The sequence below is a fragment of the Carya illinoinensis genome, chromosome 10 (assembly GCF_018687715.1).
Source record: "Carya illinoinensis cultivar Pawnee chromosome 10, C.illinoinensisPawnee_v1, whole genome shotgun sequence".
NCBI lineage: Eukaryota > Viridiplantae > Streptophyta > Magnoliopsida > Fagales > Juglandaceae > Carya > Carya illinoinensis.
Window position 1 is genome coordinate 21,155,001 of NC_056761.1, and position 21,434 is coordinate 21,176,434.

Below are 21,434 nucleotides of genomic sequence, written 5' to 3' on the forward strand. Positions count from 1 at the left end.
GTTATTCATTTAATTCATGTTATTTATTTTTATCATTTCGTTAACCTTTCATTTTAATAGTGATTACAATTACGGTGGTTTAATTTGAGAATTTGTGATTTGAATATAATGATGAACCCTAGAACGTTGATTTGGGGCTTTTCAATTTTCAGTGCATGTTTTGTCAATTACTTCCTAATTTAGTTTAATTCTTAATTTAGTTTTATTAATTTCTGAGTTTAATCTATTAGTCCTTTACATTCCAATCCAGCAATCAAAATCTAAAAACATGAATCTAGTCCATGACTAGTACCTTTTTCCATCCATTGCACATACCATCATTTTATTTTCTCTTTGTGAAGTTTTTCACACTTTTCAACGAGTTTAATTTTTAAGTAACTTTCCCTGAGGAGACGATCTAGAAATTTATTCCTAATTATTACACGACATCCTCCTGCACTTGGGATAGCTTTAGTGCTACTCATTTTTGTGTGAGTCGCATCTCCTCCACGAGCCTCTCTCTCTGTACCCAAAATGGGTCTTTGTTGGCTTAGATCTACCACCGATGGCCCTAGTGCCACCGTGCTCCACCTCTCTTGCCACCAAGAACTTCCACCAGCCTCTCTCTTCCTCCCCCTAGCTCACCACGAAATTCCATGGTCCCCACCTATCTCATGCACTCTCATACCCTTGGATACACTATTCATGGCGTGATGCCACCTTGCTCTGCCACCTCAGACCACCATGAAGCCAACTTAAGCCTTTCCAAGACCACGTCTAGCTATCCCAAAGCCCAAACAGCCACTTTACATGGTGGAAAGCTATTGTACGTGGTGTTAACTACCATGTACGACTCCTCTAACGTCTTGATTGTGACGGGTAGCAAGCGACGCATAGGTTATCCTGTCAATGGTATAACCTTCCATCCCTCTTTATTTAGATTACTATTAGTTGGTTGGTTGGACTATGGATTGTGTTGTTAGTAATTGTGGAGTTAGCTGTGAAGTGTGGCTATGTAATGAAATGTTGGACATAATCATGTAGTGTTGTGGACTGTGTTGTGAGGTTTAGGCGTGAAGTGTTTGCCATAGTTATGATGTGGCATATACTCCATGTAGTGCAGCGACGCACCGTGTGACGTTCATTGTAGTGACGTGTGGTGTAGAGTGAGGAGAGTACACGTGGCGTGTACTCTATATTGTGTAGCGATGCACCGTTAGGAGTGTAGCATATAAAAGGGTCGTTGCATAGTTGAGAAGCGTAGAGTGTATTGTGTAGCATCAGAAACTGTGTAACAGTGTCCCAAATTAGTTGTGACGTGGCCTGTAGTCCGAGGTGATAGGTGTCACCTTGTGGTTGACTTATGCCTGAGAATATGTGTTAAGTGGTGAAAAAGTATTAAAGTAGTGTAGCAGAAGCATGATCGGCATCATGCCGTAACTCAGGATTTGTCTCGAGCTACGTGATGTGACAGAGGTACATTTGTGGATGCAGTCCTCTTGCACAAGGCCGAGAAGTAGGTAGAGTCCTATCGATCAAGTCTGAACAAGTTGGTATCGGGGTATGGAGCTTGTTTATACAAGCAGATGTTCATTGGACTATAAGTTGATCTTAGGTGATAAGAGGGATAAAATACATGTGCCTCTAGCGAGACACGTGTGTTAAATAGGTTTACCGTATGTAATGGGTAATCTGCATGATGTTAAGCCTCAACGTTGGCTTAAAGTCATGTGGCATGCATGGATGAGAATGACTATTGAGTATGGACTAGGATACATGAAGTTAGTAATGGGTAAGTTGTCTAGGATTGGGATGCATGACTTAGTCAGTCTGAGTCATGCAACGACATGTGGCTGATAGAAGAGTAAGACGAAGGTCTTAGTGTCTTAACCCTTAGGTGAATCACAAAGATTCACTTTAAGGAATAAGACTTCGAAGGTTTTAGCATAGTAAATGGCATGTAAGAGCTTGGGGATAGATGAAGAGTGTTCCAAGTGAAGCATAGTTCTATTTCTAGTATAGTTGCTTATGCATTAGATAGAGAATGATGTGAGGTTATGTGTATGCATGTTAGTTGCCATTTAACATGCACACGAATGGACTGCATGAAATAAGTATGGCATGAAGTCTAGGTAAGTATTGCGTTCATATTCTTCTAGAGTTTTATTAAATAAATGAGAAGGAAAATGAAGCACTTTTTCTTTAAATTGCTTTACGAATTGATGCAAAAGACTTTTTAAGAAAGAAAACTAAGCATAAGTTGGCAACCCCTTTTCACAGACTCAAAGTATGTAAGTGTATGCATGTGGATGGATGCTATACGCGGTACATATTGTATATATGTTCACGAAATGAAACAAACTGAAGCTTTAAAAGATGCATTAATTGATGTTTTTAAAACAACGCCACGAAAGAAAACCCTTTTCTAAAATGTCCAATGCTTTTAAAATGACTTTTATGAATGAAAGAACTATAAGAACTGTAAAGAACTGAATGAAAGAACTGTAAATGACTGAATGGACTATAAAGGAATGAAACAACTGAAAAGGGATGAATGGACTGAATGCATGATGTATGAATATACTTAATGGCCATATGAATGGAATGGAAAAGGTACCAAAGGACTGGACTGGCCATATTGCAATGCCGAGTAAGTAGTATTGGCAGTGCACCCAATGCTGCACCCTAACATAATGGATTTTCAACCCGTGGCCACAGGTGGAATCAGGTCCAAAAGACCACTAACGCCAACTCATGAGGCACAATAGTGTGCAATGGCTAATGAAAGCAATGAGAAAGAATGTATGCATGTTAAGAAAGAATGCATGTACATACGAAAAGATTTATGCATGAATGTATATAAGGAAAGAAAAGATGTATGCATGAACAGATTCTTTAAGAAATGAAGGAAGCGAGGTATGGGGAGCTATTTTAAGAAAGAAAACGTTTTTAAAGAAAAACCACACCTTGCAACATTTTTAAAATGAATTGCATGTTTATGCATGATAATTATATGATATGTATGGAGTGATGAATGCATAACTGAAAACCTATGTTTATATATGTTAACTGTATGAAGTAATGTTTTACGAGTCATCAACTCATTTTAGTTTTTATGTGTGCCCTCCCAGGGACAAGATGAGCATGACGTGTCAAGATGGGCACAGCCCAAGAGGAAGAGGACAAAAGCCTAGGCATATTATTTTGTACGAGAGACTTTAATTATGAAATTTATTGGTTTTTACTATAACTTTTAATTAAGAAAACAAGTATACTTCAAATTCCATTTCTTGTCGGGTCCTTCTAGCTCTCGCTGAGAAGGTGCTGTCTTGCTTTAGGCAAGGTTGTCTGTAAGGAAATAGTGGTACAGAGGAGGTGGAAGGCTGAGCAGAAGGGAGAGATGACAGAAGCCATCCTTGAACAATGGCACAAACTCAAGCTGACGGAAGCTGAACAGCAGGAGATTCAAGTGGAACTCAGCATGGACGGTGTGGCCTCCATGAGGGGTAGGAGGTGCTTAATGGGGCTACTAGTCATGGATAAACTGGTAAATCAAGATGCTTTCAAAACAACCATGCTGAAGCTCTGGAGGCCAAAAGGGGAGGTACACTTCAGAGTTATGGGAGATAACATGTTCCTGTTTGAATTCCATGAGGCTCAAGACTTGGAGAGGGTTAAGAAGGGTAGACCCTGGACTTTTGACCGCAGTTTAGTATGTATTAAGGAGTACGAAGGCTTGATAACAACGAAAGGAATGCACTTTGAGAAGGAAGTTATGTGGGTACAAATGCATAACCTCCCCTTGGGAGGGATGACTAGAGACTTTGCTCAACAGATTGGCTCCAAAGTGGGGGATGTGATGGAGGTGGATGTGGACGAGGAAGGTCTTGGATGGGGACCCTATCTTCGTGTAAGAATATCTATTAATATCACCCAACCCATTATGAGGGGGGTGTTGTGTTCTATAAATGGAAAGCAAGTATGGATCTCGTTCCAGTATGAACGTCTCCCCTCTTTCTGTTTTAGTTGTGGTGTTATAAAGCATGGTTCAACTGGGTGCAAGGAGCCTGCTGTGAATAGGTCCATTCATGGAAATAATAGTGTCCAGTATGGTGCTTGGTTACGGGCCTCCTTCCAGAGGGATCCAGCAAAGGAATGGAAGAACAGCAAGGGCAAGCCAACACACCAGCAGGCACACTCTTCAAACCACAAGGAAGACGATGATGATGTGGCAAGGCAGTGGGAACAGGCTGAGCAGGTTTCAACCACCCCTGACGTGGTGGTGGACTCCCAGGGCCTTCAGCTTGATAGGTTACCTACTCGGGGTGAGGAGGGATGCATAGGTACTCAAGCAGGGCTGGCCATGACCTACGCTGAGGCACTAGCTAAGGACAAGATAGAAGAAGCTAATCTAAAAGGCTCGTGCAACTATACAAGACCAACATAGAAAGGAGGGTTATCAAGTACAGTTGCAACACAAAAGGAAAACTGGACCCCTACTCCTGATGTAGGGACACCCAAGGATGGAGCAAGGAAGTCAACAAAGGAGGCTGGTAAGAACATACACGTGCTGAAGGAAGTGGATGTGAACATACCCTTGGCCAGTCAAAGTAGAACCTGGAAGAGAAAAGCACGGCAACCCTTCTCAACTACAGTTCCCGACCAGCTAACTCAGGAAAATGAAGCAGGAAACAACAATGGAGGAACTGACCAAAGCGCAGGAAGGAAGGGGAAAAGGAAGGCAGTGAACAAACCATCGACAAGGAAAAGAGGTAAGCTTGGACTAGCATTAGAAGATGAAACTTCCATTGATATGGCAGAGGCTGATGTTCAGCCCTACCCATTCCCATGAATCTTTTAAGCTGGAACTGCCGAGGGCTTGGGAACCCTCGGGCAGTTAGAATCCTTAATATGTTGATTAAGGATAAGCTCCCAAGTTTGGTTTTCTTACTAGAAACCAAGTGCTCAAGGTCCAAAGTTGAAGCTGTTAAACAGCTGATTAAGTTTGATAATTGCCTAGTAGTTGACAACGTGGGAAGTAGTGGGGGGTTAGCTATGATGTGGAAAAACAGCCTTGAAGTCCAATTGATAAACTTTACTAGATGGCATATCAGTGTGATGGTAACTGATAAAAGGCACAATGTTCCTTGGATGCTTACGGGCTTTTATGGCCATCCTGTCACATCCCAAAGGAAAATTAGTTGGAATTTACTTGGGGCCCTAAAGCCTTCTTGTGGAACTCCATGGCTGTGCATAGGTGACTTTAATGAAATTCTATGTCAAAAAGAGAAAATAGGGGCAGTACCTAGACCCTATAAACAAATGGAGGATTTTTGGGAAGCCATTGAGTTCTATTTATTGGATTCAATCCCCACCAAAGGAAACAGGTTCACATGGTCCAATAATAGGAGTGGAAGAGGCTTCATTAAGGAAAAGCTAGACAGAGCACTAGCAAATGTTGAGTGGAAGACAAGGTTCCCAAATGCCATATGCCAGGTTTTAACAGCAATGAAGTCTGACCATGCTCCACTTAATCTCCAATGGGAAGGACCTCTATCGGTAAGGAGGTACAGACAGGCCATTTTTCGTTATGAAGCAGCCTGGACCCTCTCCAAAGAGTGCCATGAGGTTGTTAAGAAGGCTTGGTCATGGGGAATGGTGGGGGAACATGCAAGCTCCATGTTGAGATCCAAGCTGACCAAATGTGCACAAGATCTAAAACAGTGGAACTCATGTAGACAGAGAGAAGCAAAATCCACCATCAAGCTGAAAATGAACAGAATTGCAGCCTTTCAAGAAGAGGAAACTGGTGACCAGGTCCATGTAATCAAAGCACTACAGAAGGAAGTGGAACAACACCTGGAAGAAGAAGAGCTAAGGTGGAGGCAGCGGGCAAAACAACATTGGTTGAAGGATGGGGACAGGAACACTCGATTCTACCATATGCATGCCAATCAGAGAAGAAAAACTAATGAAATCAGGCAGATCATGGACCAGCAGGGGGAAATCCACAACAAACCAGACCAAATAGCTGGTATTTTCTCTAATTTTTATACACAGCTTTTTTCTACCTCCTATCCCTCTGGCCTTAATGTATGCCTCCAAGGCATGGACAAAAGAGTTACTAATACAATGAACGAGAAACTCTTACTCAAATTCACTGAGAAGGAGGTCTATGATGCTGTCTCACATATGAACCCCCTCGGATCTCCAGGACCTGATGGGTTCCCAGCCCATTTCTATCAAAACCATTGGGACAACATTGGTAAGGAGATGAGTAACTTTGTCCTTAATATCCTAAATCAAGGAGGCTCCCTAAAAGGGGTTAATGATACTTTTATTACACTGATTCCTAAGGTTAAGGATCCCAAAACAGTTTCTGACTTTCGACCAATCAGTTTGTGTAATGTGAGCTATAAGATTGTAGCTAAGGTTCTGGCTAATAGGTTGAAGCTTGTTCTGCCTGACATCATCTCCATGAACCAAAGTGCTTTTGTTCCAGGAAGACTCATAACAGATAATGTGATTGCAGCCTACGAGACCCTCCATACAATGAGCTCCAAAATCAAAGGCAAAGAAGGTTTCATGGCCCTAAAGCTTGATATGAGTAAGGCCTATGATAGAGTGGAGTGGAGTTTCCTAGAGGCTGTGATGGAAAGGCTGGGTTTTGCACCTCAATGGACCTCTCTTATCATGAATTGTGTCACTTCAGTCACCTATTCCATCTTGGTTAATAGAGAGGCAGGATCCTTTTTCACTCCAACAAGAGGAATCAGACAAGGGGACCCCCTATCCCCTTATCTATTCATCATTTGTGCGGAGGCTCTATCTAATCTGTTGCATCAAGCTGAAATGAAGGGGAGCCTAACTAGCATCCCTATTGGTGTTGGCCATACCCGGGTGAATCATCTGTTCTTTGCAGATGATAGTCTCCTCTTCTGCAAGGCAAACTCACTAGAATGGTGTAGAATGCTTCACATTCTGGAAACATACGAAATGGCCTCAGGACAGATGCTTAACAAGGAGAAAACTTCCATCTTCTTCAGTTGGAACACACCCAAGGACATTCAAAGAAACATCCTGCAGATTTCTGGGATCAAGTCCTCGGGCTCTTTTGAGAAGTACTTAGGTCTACCAACCCTACTTGGTAGATCAAAAGTTGCTGCATTCCATTCTTTACTAGACAGAATTTGGTCCAGGATCTCAAATTGGAAGACCAAGTGGCTTTCGGCTGCAGGAAAAGAAGTCCTCCTCAAGGCTGTGCTCCAAGCTATTCCAACCTATGCTATGGGCATATTCCTCCTTCCTATGTCCATCTCAAACAGGATCAACAAGCTTATGAAGAAATTCTGGTGGGGCTTTAATGAGGATCACACCAAAATGCAATGGATAAAATGGGATAAGCTAAGCCAAGGTAAAAACAAAGGGGGCTTGGGTTTCAGAGATTTCAAAAGCTTTAATGCAGCCATGCTGGCCAAACAAGGGTGGAGGATTCTTCAGTCACCCCACTCCCTGCCTGCTCAAATCCTAAAACAGAAGTACTTCCCTAATGAGGAGTTCTTAGATGCTAAACTGGGTTACAGGCCATCCTATGTGTGGAGAAGTATCTTGAGTGGGGTTGAGGTTCTGAAAGAAGGGCTAGTTTGGAGGATTGGAAATGGTAGAAAGGTTAGAATCTGGGAGGACAAGTGGATCCCAAAGGCCCACACACTCAGAATTCAATCCAACAGAGGGGATCATGCAACTCAGGTTATGGTGTCAGAATTAATCGATGAAGACTCGAGAAGTTGGAATGTACCACTTCTGGCCAGGCTCTTCTCAGATCAAGAAGTTGACATAATCAGATCGATTCCAACTAGCTTGGGGGATAGAGAAGATCAACTGGTCTGGCACTACACCAAAAATAGCCTCTTCTCTGTTAGAAGTGCATACTTCCTGCACAGGACTATGCAAACAAGAACCACAGGAGAAACGTCCAATGATAAGATGGAAGACGGTTTTTGGAAAGGAATTTGGAAACTTCCAGTTCCTAGTGCAGTAAGAAGCTTCATGTGGAGAGCTTGCAATAAAGCTTTGCCAACAATGGTTAACCTGATGAGGAGGAAGATAGTGGATGATGGCAGGTGTCCTATCTGTCTAATGGAACCTGAGTCTTCAGAACATGCTCTGTGGAGCTGTGGGGCTGCCAAAGACATATGGAGCCAAGGCAGTAGGCAAATCCAAAAAATGAGTATCCTTTGTTCATCTTTCAAAGAGGTTTGGGATCATTTGAGTAAGTATTTGCAGGAGAGCAGCCTCGGGGAAGTGGCAGTGATTGCAAGGTTAATATGGGCCAGAAGAAATGATTTCATTTTTGGCAAAGGTTTCATGGACCCGAATCAAATACTCAGTAAAGCCAGGATAGAGCTTGAGTTGTTCCAGAGTGTTCAGAAACAGCAGGAAGGTGGTCTGCAGAGAACCAAGGACCAGATCAGTGGTAGATGGATTAGACCCCCAATAGGCTGGTATAAATTGAATTGGGATGTAGCTATAAGTGAGGCAAAGGGTCGGGTCGGCATAGGGGGCATAATCAGAAACAGTGATGGTCAGGTGATGGCTACTATTCAAGCTCAAAGACAATTGAAGCTGGAGGCTTTCAGTGGTGAAGCATTTGCAATGTTGATGTGTGTAAGGTTCTGCAGGGATATTGGGATGAACCAGTTTATACTTGAGGGTGATGCCTTGCAGGTGGTGAAGCTACTAAGTGAACCATGGAAAGATTGGAGCTGTGGAGGCCTTATGATCGGGGAAGCAAGGGTGCTGTTGAACAATTTTGCAAAGTGGCGGGCTGTTCACACAAGAAGGGGAGGCAACAAAGCAGCCCATGGTTTAGCACAGAATGCATTATCCCTTAGTACGGATGTATTTGCTTTTGAAGAGGTTCCCTCTTGTATTCAACAAGTTGTAAGCTTGGATATGTTGTAAGGTTTCGGTTAAAGTAATGAAAGTAACCTATCTTTTCAAAAAAAAAAAAAAATTAAGAAAACAAGTTTTATTTATAAAACATGGAGTCTTTTGTATCTTGGCACGAAAGGAAAGAAAATTTTCGAAAGGAACCATAATTCCCATCCATTTCTATTATTAAAAGCATTTTGTAAAGGACGGGCGTTACAAGAACCCATGGATGAAACCCATTTTGAGTTAGACTACTGCAAGAGGGGAGAGAGAGAGAGAGAGAGAGAGAGAGAGAGAGAGAGAGAGGGAGAGAGAGAGAGAGGGAGAGAGAGAGAGAGAGAGAGAGAGAGAGAGAGAGAGAGAGAGAGAGAGAGAGAGAGAGGCTTCTGGCTTGGGTCTGTCAGGTAGGTGGTCACTGGAGTGAAGGGAGGTGCTGGTAGCTGGTAGTGACACTGGGTGGCTCGCAGTGAGGCTGGTGAGCTGAGAGATTGAATTAGCTAGGGGGAGAAGGGTTGCACATGTGAGTTGAAGAAGGAAGGAGGGAGAGGGAAAAAGAGAAAGTGAAGGGGAAAAAGCTAGGAGCTTGGGTATTTAATCTAAGCCTTTCATCTTGGGGTCTTAAAACTAATCCAATGGAAAAGATTTCAAAATGGTAATTTAAATCAAATAATTTAAACACAGTGACTAAGTAAAATAAAATAATAAAATCTAACAGTAAAATAATTTAAAATAAAGAGCAATTTAGATTGGCTCTCAAAGTCTAAGCCCACCAAAGGGAGGCTTCACTAAAGGACAAAATAAGGAAAAAATAAGGGAAAATAGGAAGAGGAAAGAAAGGAAGTAGAGCAATGTCAAGCTACTTAGAGGGAAATAAGGAAAAGACATGAGGAGAGGTGATGTGACATAAAGGAAAGGAAATAAAGTGATAAAAGGGGAGGGCATAGACGACTTGGGGGACTTTCGGATGGACTCTTTAGGAGACTCCTTGTAAGCCTTCTAGGGAAGGCTTCTTCAACCTCTAGACACAGGATCCTGCAATAATGTTCAGACTGGAAAGAGTGATCTATGAAATCTATTGTACATTGAGAATGAGAAACTATAAATCAAGCTTATTATAGTCAATTCTCCCCACCCCAAGCCCCCGTGGACGTAGGTGCAATGCCGAACTATGTAAATCTGTGTGTCTATCTCTCTCTATTTTTCCTGCATTTATCTACTGTTCACCACCATGGCCATGCGCATGGACTCTGTATAGCCACACCAGATCAGCCAAGGGCCCACTTAGCCTCATCCAAACCCAGCATTCCAGGGCCCACACACCATTGTCCCGAGCCCAATGCCACCTCAGTGCATTAGGGGGGATCCTTCTCCTTTTCTGGTTTGTTGATGAAAAATACTCGTTATCAATGTCGATGCCAACATCTCTATTTTTGATTGTGCCTACTTTGATCACGCTCAATATATTAATAACTCTGATTAGGGACTTTAATCACCTGGCTTTAATTGTGAGAAGATTAGGGAATTGTACACTTGAGTTTAATCGTGAGATTGAAAATCTCCTATGTCTATAAACTTGTACACTTTTTGCATATATACACACTTAGTACTCGTCAATGGGGTGCATGACCCATGTTATCATCATCCCGATATCACGATTTCTGCATTTCCATACATGGGAGTAGGGGGCGTCACATTTCTTTTGCAGATTGAAGATATTGATCTATTTCAGAAAATGATTGTTATTAGCTCGAGGTTATAGTGCCAGGTTTTAGGATTTGATCCATATCAGATTTAAAGATAATAGATGGTGCGGATTCAGGAAATGATTCTTGTTGATTTTGAGAATATAGGTCCAAATGATGGAGATTGTAGTAATGGATCACTTGTATGTTTGGAGGAGTATTGGTTTTGGCCAAGGATGCATGAAATTGATGAGTAATAGTTGTGAGTGTGTATGGATTTCGGAGAGTATAGGTCCTTGTTTCATTTTTTATTTTTTGGAAAAAGTGGTTTTGGTAGGTGTTGAAGTGGATTTTATATGATAGTATTAAATTCAAGAGATCTTAGCCTTAGGTTTTTGGTGAGTTGATCAGAGTGTACAGTTGAAGCGAGATACTTAATGAAGTGATGGTTGGCAGTAATGGTCTTGATCATCTTCAAGAATTAGTTGTGACTTAAGGTCACATAGAAATTTAAATTTTGAGGCTATATGTCCTGCAAACTTTTGGGAATGGATTCTTAGTGGATTTAAGGTTATTATTGGACAAAACATTAAGCAATAGATGTTTGCTAATTTTAGGATATAAATGGAGCCGATTGTGGGAATGATTCATGTGATGATAGAATGTGACCAAGTTAGGTATAGAGTAGAAGCAGGTGGGTGAGTTACCAAGAAAGTTTCAACAATGTTTTGGTGAATTCAATGGTGGTTGGTAAGGGTGTAAAAAAAAAATCAGTGACCTAGTAAACAGGATCGGACAGGACTGAACCAGTGAGTTTGCTCCAGTCCGGTACCGATTTTATTTTTCTTAAAATCAGCCAAAATCAGTTTGGCTCAAGTTTTTATTTTTCTAAAACTGAACCAGACTGGATTGGACCAATTCATATATATATTTTAATTTTTTATATTGTATATAATTTTATATGTAATATATAATTATATATAAAATAGTTTTATATTATATGATAAATTACTAATTAATATAATATTAAATTTTGAAATCTTATATCACTATAGTCTATAATACAATTATAATATATATTATAATATACTACAATATATTATCCCTATAGCATTATGTACTATAATATACTATATTATATATATTATATAGTATATAATATAGCATATCAAACTGGAAAACGGGACCAAACCAGATTGAAAACTGTTAAAAACAGAATATCGATTTTTTAGGATAATCGGTGCATAATCGATTTTGAAAAATGTAAAACCGGTGCATACATGTTCCGTCCTAAATTTTGTCCAAAATTGGACTGGACTAGACTGGTTACGCCCCTAGTGGTTGGTATTGGGTTTAGTCACCACCAGATTAGATGATACTTAAAATTGAGGTGATGAACTTTTAAGTGTATGTTGTCGGGTAGAAGTTTATAGCCTCTTTTATTGGTTACCGGGGATGGGATTGAGCCTTTTTGGGTATGTTCTTTACCTTAGATGAGACGTGTGTATTTGTGAGATCATGTTATTTGTTTTCAATTTGGGATGTTGAGGTTGATTGGTATTGATTTTCTATTTACGATCATGGATGTATTTTGCAGAATATTGATTGTGATTAAGGCAACGAGAGCCAACTAAGGAATAAGTGTGATAATTCATGGTTTTGGGGGAGAGAATATTTTTTGGGGAGAGAATATTTTCTACCAAAAAATGTGGTAAGAGTTTTCTTGTTAGTAGGTGTTGAGCTAGCTTGTACTCAATGGTGTTAATTTATGAAGATATAATTTTATGCATTTTGGTGAATTATAGGAGTGCGCAACAGGAGCGTGATATTTTGTGATATAGTTAGGGGTTCAAAATTTGTGCTGATCTCGAGGAATTAGTGGTGACTTGAAATCTTGAGACGATGTTTACTGTTGGAGATTAATCATTCGGTTGTACAAATTATGTTTACTGATGGTTAACTTGAGAATCGGCTAATGGGTTACCAAAGTGTAGAATACAATAAAGGTTTGGAAGTTATAGCATAGGAGTTGATTGAGGTTGCACAATTTATCGTATGAAGCTATTAATCATTGGGATTCATTGGGTGTTGTATTAAGGTTCTTGTGGAAATGGGGATTGGATTACATGGCCGCCCTAGAAGTACTAGATGTGATGTGCCCTTGGGAGACTAGTGCAAGTATGATGGAATCGCCTATAGGAGTAGACATGAGAGAGCAGTACCTATATTTGTTTGGGCATCATTGATGGTATGTTTTCTCAAATGTCTTCTAAGTTGTATCTTGTACCTTGCCTTGGTGTTAATATTTGACCTTGCCAATTTCAAGGATGAAATTTCATTTAAGGGGGGAAGGTTGTGACATCCCTCATTTCCTTGTGTTTTTAATTAGTTATTTTACTAATTATTTTATGGGCTCCTTTAATTTGAAATGGTCGTTATTATTATTGTTATGGTATTTTATCGTTATTATTGCCTAAGTTGTGTAAATTATTTTAATGAGCCTCTTCTTGTTGATATTTTTTCTCTAATATTTATTTGCCCTTTATTTTAAACTATTTTATTGTTGGATTTTACTATGTTATTTTACTTAGTTACTGTAATTTTTTTAAATTTAAATTATCGTTTTAAATCCTTTTCGTTGGATCAGTTTTAAGACCTCGAGATGTAGGAACTGGATCTAATTTCTTTCCTTTTTTCTTTTTCTCAATTTTATTTTTCCCTTTTCTTCTCCTTTTCTTCCCTTTTCCTCTTTTTCTTTTTCCTCTTCCCTTTTTCTCCCTCCAGCCCACGCGACTTCTCCTCTTCTCCTCCGTCCCATGCGTCTCTTCATCTCTAGCCCTGCTGTTATGTGCCAACGGACCTCACCGCCCACCTCATCATCACCTCCACCAGCAACCTCTCCCACTCAAGCCTCTCTCTCTCTCTCTCTCTCTCTCTCTCTCTCTCTCTCTCTCTCTCCCCATTTTTTTCTTGCCCGATCTCCTCTGTGTATTGCCACCCACGGCCTCCGGCCACCACCATCAACTCCACCAACTTTCATAAGCCCCTCCATGGCCAGCCCAAGTCTCCCTTAGCTCCCCTTCAAAAGTTGGTCCACCACTTTTGGTGTCACCCTTGGTCTTCCAAAATTTCCTTCCATCATTGTAAGTAATTTTCCAAAGGATTTTCTTGGGATTTAAATATGTTTTTACACTAACATGTTTTCTATAGTCTGAGAAGTGTAATACCCCATTTTTACGTGTATTTTCACTAAAGGAGTTTTTTTAATTTAATTAATATATTGGTTCTTTTATTTAAAATTATTATATTTTAATTGGTTTTATTTTAGTTTGATGTGGTGTTTAACTTATTTTAGTTGTTTATGGTTTTTAAATTTGTTTTCGTCGAATCAGTTTTTGGACTTCGGAGGTGAGGATTGGACCTCATTTCTTTTCCCCCATCTTTTGTTTTTCTTTTCTCTTTTTCTTTTTCTCTTTTCCTTTTCTTTTTCCTTTCCTTCTTTTCTTTTTTTCTTCTTTTCTTTCTTCTTTCTTCTTCTTCCTCCCGCACGTAGCACACCTTCTCTCCCTCTCTCCATCGCCGTCCAACTCTCCAGCCCAGACCTGCCGCTCGCCGGCAACGTGGCAGGCACCACCCCCACCGGTTAGCTCCCCTCCGGCCGGTGTACCTCCCCACCAAAAATCAGCCCCATCTGTGCCCCCGTTAACCCCCTAGAGCCCATCTAAGCCGCAGCGTTTTTAGGCATTTTTGGCGCTGTCACTCCACCTCTGGCCACCATCTCTTCACCACTTCATCCCCTACCTCTTGCCATCCTAACCCACCCATTTTCGGTCCCAATCCGTTGCCGGAGCAACTCCCATGAGCTCAACTCTGATTTGCTCTTTTTTCGCTTCTACCGCCATTTCCACCACCACCCAGGGCCAAAACTCACTTCCTTTAGCTTTATAAACATCTCTAGACCATTCCTTATCAATTCCAAGTCTTGGTTTGTCCCCGTTCGAAAGTGGGTATTTTACAACCCACGACCACAGTGTAAAATACACTGTTACGTTGCTTTTTCTTCGCCGTTTGTAATGTCGTGATCCTTTGAAAAATACCTTATAGCACTGTAAGTATTTTCCAAACCCTATTTTAGATTTAAATATATTTTTGCTCTTACAATTAATTCTTTGACTGGTTGGTTGAATCCGGACTAAGTTCGAGGAGTTCAGGGGTCGGATAAATTGAGGACGGAGTTGCTTGGTTTTGTTGTTTTTGTGTTTGGTTGGATGATTTGTATCTTGAGGTGTGCATTGCATGGTGCACTCGTGTGCATTTTATTAATTTTAGAAAAGCTGGTTTTATTTGCATAAATAGATTTTCAAGTGTGTGTGTATGATGACCCCAAGCCGGGATGGGGTATTATCTCGGTGGAGCTCCTCTGGTCACTCGAGAGTGGATAATACTATGTGACATCTCCTGGGTTGTCACTGGGCGATGACCGGATCACACGAAATGGTAACGCTATCGTGTCGACTCCGTGGTCCCTAGAGTGAAAGGAACTAGAGGATGGCCTGGTCCAGGTACGCGCTGGGCGCGAGAACTGGGCATCGCTCATTTAGGTGTCACACGCTTAGTCGTTACCTGCGGTGTGGCACAGGAGCCAGAGTGTACGGATGATCCCTAGGGGAGATCATGGTGCATATAATAATTGGAACTGGTTTTGGTTTTGGATACGGGCCATTTTCTGGGAAAATGACGAGGTTATGTTTGAGGCCTGGTGATCCATTTTCTGGGAAAATGGTGGTTTCTTGTTTTGGGCTATTATATGGAATAATGGCAAGGACTGGTTTTAAAGGTTATCTTTTGGGCCAAAATGGGTTTTTGGCATGCGTGGAAAAAATGTGGTTTTATGATATATGTGCATTTGGCATTTTTTCATGCATATTGTTTGAGTTTAATATGTTTTTATCTAGTGGCGTTTGGATCTTACTTACCTGCGGCACTATTTTAGTATCGTAGATTTTGATGCAGAGATCAAGGAGGAGGAGGAGGCTGAGCCCGAGGATGCGGCTCCACCAGAGTATTGATTTTGAGTTTATGCTTTGTAGTTTGGTTTAAAATGATATTTGTGGCTTGTAATATTTTATTATGTATGTTTTGAATGGGTTTGTATTAAACATAGAAAAATTCTGGTATTTAGTTATGAGACTTTTGTTATTTGCTGCGTGTTTTTATTTGCACACTTGTTGCATGTTCACACACTTGGCACTTGGCAATAGGGTGGTGATCCATGTTGTCATCATACCGATGTCTCGATTTCCATGTGTCCGTATGTGGGATTTGGGAGCATCACAGATGGTATCAGAGCGGTTTGGCTCTGGGTAAAACCATATGTCCCGTAGGTGTAGTACCATAAAGTTTTTAAAGTTGTGATTTGAAATTTATTTTAAGTAAAGTTTGCTATTTGTTCTGTTTTATTTTATTTGAATTTATTTGAGTTAACTTGTTTGTATTTATTTATTTAGTTATGTTATTGCATGCTAGTATATTTTATTTTCTTGTTATGTGGCTTGGTTTTGGTTTTTGGTTTTATGTTGTTGGTTTTATTCATTTCTTAAAGGGGGTCAAAGGTTGTGTTGTGGCAGGAAAATGGTGAGGCCAAGAAAGTCTACTCAAGAGCCTTAGACGATATGCCGAGAGATGATGCCATAGCCCAAGCGATGAGGCAAATGACTGAGTTCATGTAGTAAATTTTTTGGCCACAACAAGGAGGGCCTTGGCTACAACAAGCAGGGCCGTGTGGAGTGGTGCAAGCTGGATGCACCTATGAGCGCTTTATAGCGCATAGAACTCCACCCTTCATGGGAGAAGAGGATCCACTTCAGGCTGGGAAGTGGGTTAGAGACTTAGAAAGAACTTTTGAAGTATGTGGTTGCATTGAGACACAACAAGTACTTTATGCCAGCTATCTGTTGCAAGGCACTGCTTTTGAGTGGTGGGATACGGAAAGAGTAATGCTGGGGTAATTACAGGTATGGATCTAATTTAATTTTGGATTTGATTTTTGGTGTGATTTGGTTTCTTCTTTATATTTGGATTTCATTGGTTAATGTGATTGGTTTAGGAAGAGTCCGTTTATATGAATTTTATGCTTGCACTTTGTTTGATTCTGGTGCATCTCAGTTGTTTGTATCTTCTACTTTCGTTCGGATATGTAATCTGGTTACGGGACCTTTGCCAAAGTCATTGGTAGTGGCTCTACCAAATGGTGAAGTGGTGTGGTGTTCAAAGTTTCTTTGGGTTGCCCTTTGAATTTTGGTGGAAGGTTTTTGGATGCAGATTTGGTTGTATTTAAGCTGCTGGGATTTGATATCATCCTTGGGATGGATTGGCTATATCGATATTCTGCGAGTATTAATTGCAGAAGTCGGGTAATTAGCTTTCAGCTCCCAGATGGTGATTATTTGGAATTTGCAGGGAGTAAGCTAAAAGAAAAGCCGACAGTTATATCGGCAATTCAAGCGAGAAGAGAGATTATTTGTGGAGCGGATGCCTTTTAGTCCAAATGGTGTCTACGCCGTCTAAGAATAAGTCATTGGTAGATATCCCAGTTGTGGAAGAATTTCCTGACGTGTTTGTGGATGACTTGCCTGGGCTACCCCTTGTTCGTGAAATGGAGTTTGTTATTGACTTGGAACCTGGAGCGGCTCCTGTACATAAAGCCCCTTACCGTATGGCACTAGCTGAATCAAAATAGTTGAAGGTTTAGTTGCAAGAACTGGTAGATAAAGGGTTCATTCAACCAAGTACTTCGCTGTGGGGTGCGCCAGTGTTGTTTGTTAAAAAGAAAGATGGTACCCTCAGAATGTGCATTGATTATCGGGAACTAAATAAGGTGACCATCAAGAATAAGTATCCTCTTCCACGGATCGACGATTTGTTTGATCAGCTTCAAGGAGCAGCTATGTTCTCGAAGATTGATTTGAGGTCAGGATACTACCAGTTGAGGATAAGGATAAGGATATACCCGAAACTGCTTTCAGATCGAGATATGGGCGTTATGAATTTAAGGTGATGCCATTTGGGTTAGCCAATGCCCCTGCCGCTTTTATGGATTTAATGAATCGGGTATTTCGACCTTATTTGGATTCCTTTGTGGTAGTCTTCATTGATGATATTTTAATTATTCCCAAGATTTTGAAGAGCATGTTTATCATCTTCGTCTAGTTCTTGGGAAATTGAGAGAACACCAGTTGTATGCCTAGCTTAGCAAATGTGAATTTTGGTTAGAGGAAGTTAGATTTCTTGGGCATGTGATTTTCCGAGACAAGGTAGCTGTTGATCCTAGTAAGGTCGAAGCCATTTTGTCATAGCAGTGTCCAACGACCGTGCGTGAGATTCGGAGTTTCTTGGGACTTGTCGGATATTACAGGAGATTTGTGGAGGGATTTTCTCACTTATCCGGACCTCTCACTGCTTTGACTAGAAAGAATGTAGAATTTATTTGGCCAGACAAGTGTGAGAGAAGTTTCCAAGAATTGAAGAACAGGTTGACAACTGTACCAATGTTGGCAATTCCAGAACTGCACAAGCCATTTGGGATGTGTTCTTATGCAGGAGGGATGGGTTGTTGCTTATGCATCTTGTCAGCTAAAGGATCATGAGAAGAATTATCCGACGCATGATTTAAAATTGGCTGCGATTGTGTTTGCTCTTAAGATCTGGCGGCACTTTTTGTATGGAGAAGTTTGCGAAGTATACACCGATCCTAAGAGTTTGAAGCACTTGTTTTCCCAGAAGAATCTGAACATGAGGCAGAGGCAATGGCTAGAGTTAATCAGTGATTACCAGTGCGAGATCAAGTATCATCCAGGGAAGGCAAATGTAGTTGCTGATGCTTTGAGTCGAAAGTCGCACTTGGAAGATGAAGCCGAATCGTCAGGACTGGATTCTTTATTTTGTGGGATGAGAAGACTTCTTATTGAAAGTTCACAGTAGGAGGAGATATTATCTTCAATTCTTGATATTCGAGTAGCTGATTTTGAGAAATTGAAGACTCTTCAAATGAAGGACCTGAAGCTGTTGGATATTAGAAAAAGAGTCAGAAAATCTCGAGGGCCATTGCATTATAGTATGGATAAAGATGGAATTATTCGATTCCGAGATCGTAGAGTGGTCCCCAAAGATTCAGAATTCAAGGAGCGGATTATGGCAGAAGCTCATGCGTCCCCTTATTCAGTTCATCCTGGCAGTACGAAGATATATCGACACTTGAAGAAAAACTATTGGTGGGAAGGAGTGAAGAAGGATATTGCCTTGTATATCGAAAGATACCACACATGCTGGCAAGTCAAGGCTGAACATCAAAATCCCGCTGGTATGCTCCAATCCCTCCCTATTCCTGAGTGAAAGTGGGACGACGTCACGATGGATTTTGTAGTGGGCTTACCGAGGACTCCTAGTGGAAAGAACTCGGTTTGGGTGATTGTTGACCGGTTGACTAAGAGTGCTTATTTCTTGCCTATTAATAACACTGATTCCTTGGGTAAGTTGACTCGCTTGTACGTGAAGGAGATAGTGTGGTTGCACGGCATACCGAAGAGTATTGTGTCGAATTAGGACCCAAGGTTCACATCTTAGTTTTGGAAAAGTTTGCAGGCAGCATTGGGTACTAAGTTGAATTTTAGTACTGCATATCACCCTCTGATGGATGGCCAATCAAAGCGCACTATTCAGACCCTTGAAAATATGTTGCAAGCATGTGTTATGGAATTTCAAGGGAGTTGGAAAAATCACTTGCCGCTCATAGAATTTGCTTATAATAATAGCTTCCATGCGTCCATCCAGATGGCTCCTTATGAAGCTCTTTATGGGAGGAAGTGCAGATCGCCATTGTGTTGGGATGAAGTCGGGAAGAATAAAATAATTGGGCTCGAAATAATTCAAGAGATGAAAAGTCAAGTCTGGATCATAAGGGTCCGTCGCTTATAGAGTTGCATTGCCAAAATATTTTGTGGAAGTTCACGATGTCTTCCATGTATCATCCTTGAAGAAGAGTTTTGGACAACAAGAGCCGCGCTTTGTCGACCCAGAGCGTATTCAGTTGCAACCGGACCTTACCTATGAGGTTGTTTCTTCACAGATCATGGATTGAAAAGAGCAACAGTTGAGATCCAAGACGATACCTCTGGTAAAGGTGGCATGGGGAGATCCGTTAGCTCAGGATTTCTCTTGGGAGAGAGTAACAGACATGAGGGAGTAGTATCCCTATTTGTTCGAGTAAATGATGGTATGTTTTTTAAACTTGATCTCAGTGGTATCATGTGGCTTGCTTCAAGTTAGTGTTTGATCTTGTAAATTTCGAAGACGAAATTTGTTTTTAAGGGGGAGGATGTAATACCCCGTTTTTACGTGTATTTTCACTGAAGTAGGTTTTTTAATTTAATTAATATATTGGTTCTTTTATTTTAAATTATTATATTTTAATTGGTTTTATTTTAGTTTGATGTGGTGTTTAATTTATTTTAGTTGTTTTGTGGTTTTTAAATTTGTTTTCGTCGGATCAGTTTTTGGACTCCAGAGATGAGGATTGGACCTCATTTCTTTTCCCCATCTTTTCTTTTTCTTTTCTCTTTTTCTTTTTTCTTTTCCTTTTCTTTTTCCTTTCCTTCTTTTCTTTTTTTCTTCTTTTCTTTCTTCTTTCTTCTTCTTCCTCCCACGAGTAGCACACCTTCTTTCCCTCTCTCCGTCGCCGTCCAACTCTCCAGTCCAAACCCGCCGCTCGCCGGTGATCTAGCCGGCACTGCCCCCACCGGTCATCTCCCCTCGCCGGCGCACCTCCCCACCAAAAATCAACCCCATCATTGCCGCCGTTAACCCCCTAGAGCCCATCTAAGCCACGACGTTTTTGGGCATTTTCGGCACCGTCGCTCCACCTCCGGCCACCATCTCTTCACCACTTCATCCCCTATCTCTTGCCGTCTTAACCCACCCATTTTCGGGCCCGATCCGTAGCCGGAGCAGCTCCCACGAGTTCAACTCTGATTTGCTCTTTTTTTGCTTCCACCGCCATTTCCACTGCCACCCACGGCCAAAACTCACTTCCTTTAGCTTCATAAACATCTCTAGACCATTACCTATCAATTCCAAGTCTTGGTTTGTCCCCGTTCAAAAGTGGGTATTTTACAACCCACGGCCACAGTGTAAAATACACTGTTACGTTGCTTTTCCTCCGCCGTTTGCAACGTCGTGATCCTTCAAAAAATACCTTATAGTGCTGTAAGTATTTTTCACACTCTATTTTAGATTTAAATATATTTTTGCTCTTACAATTAATTATTTGACTGGTTGGTTGATTCTGGACTAAGTTCGAGGAGTTCGGGGGTCGGATGGATTGAGGACGGAGTTGCTTGGTTTTGTTGTTTTTGTGTTTGGTTGGATGATTTGTATCTTGAGGTGTGTATTGCATGGTGCATTCATGTGCATTTTATTAATTTGAGAAAAGCTGGTTTTATTTGCATAAATGGATTTTCGGGTGCGTGGGTATCACGACCTCAAGCCGGGATGGGATACTTTCTTGGTGGAACTCCTCTGGTCACTCGGGAGTGGATAATACTGAGTGACATCCCCTGGGTTGTCACTGGGCAACGACCAAATCGCACGGGACGGTAACGCTGTCATGTCGACTCCGTGGTCTTTAGAGTGGCGGGGACTAGAGGATGGCCTAGTCCAGGTACGCACTGGCCCCGAGAACTGGGCATCGCTCGTTTAGCTGTCACACGCGTAGTCGGTACCTGCGGTGTGGCATAGGAGCCAGAGTGTGTGGATGATCCCTAGGGGAGATCATGGTGCATACAT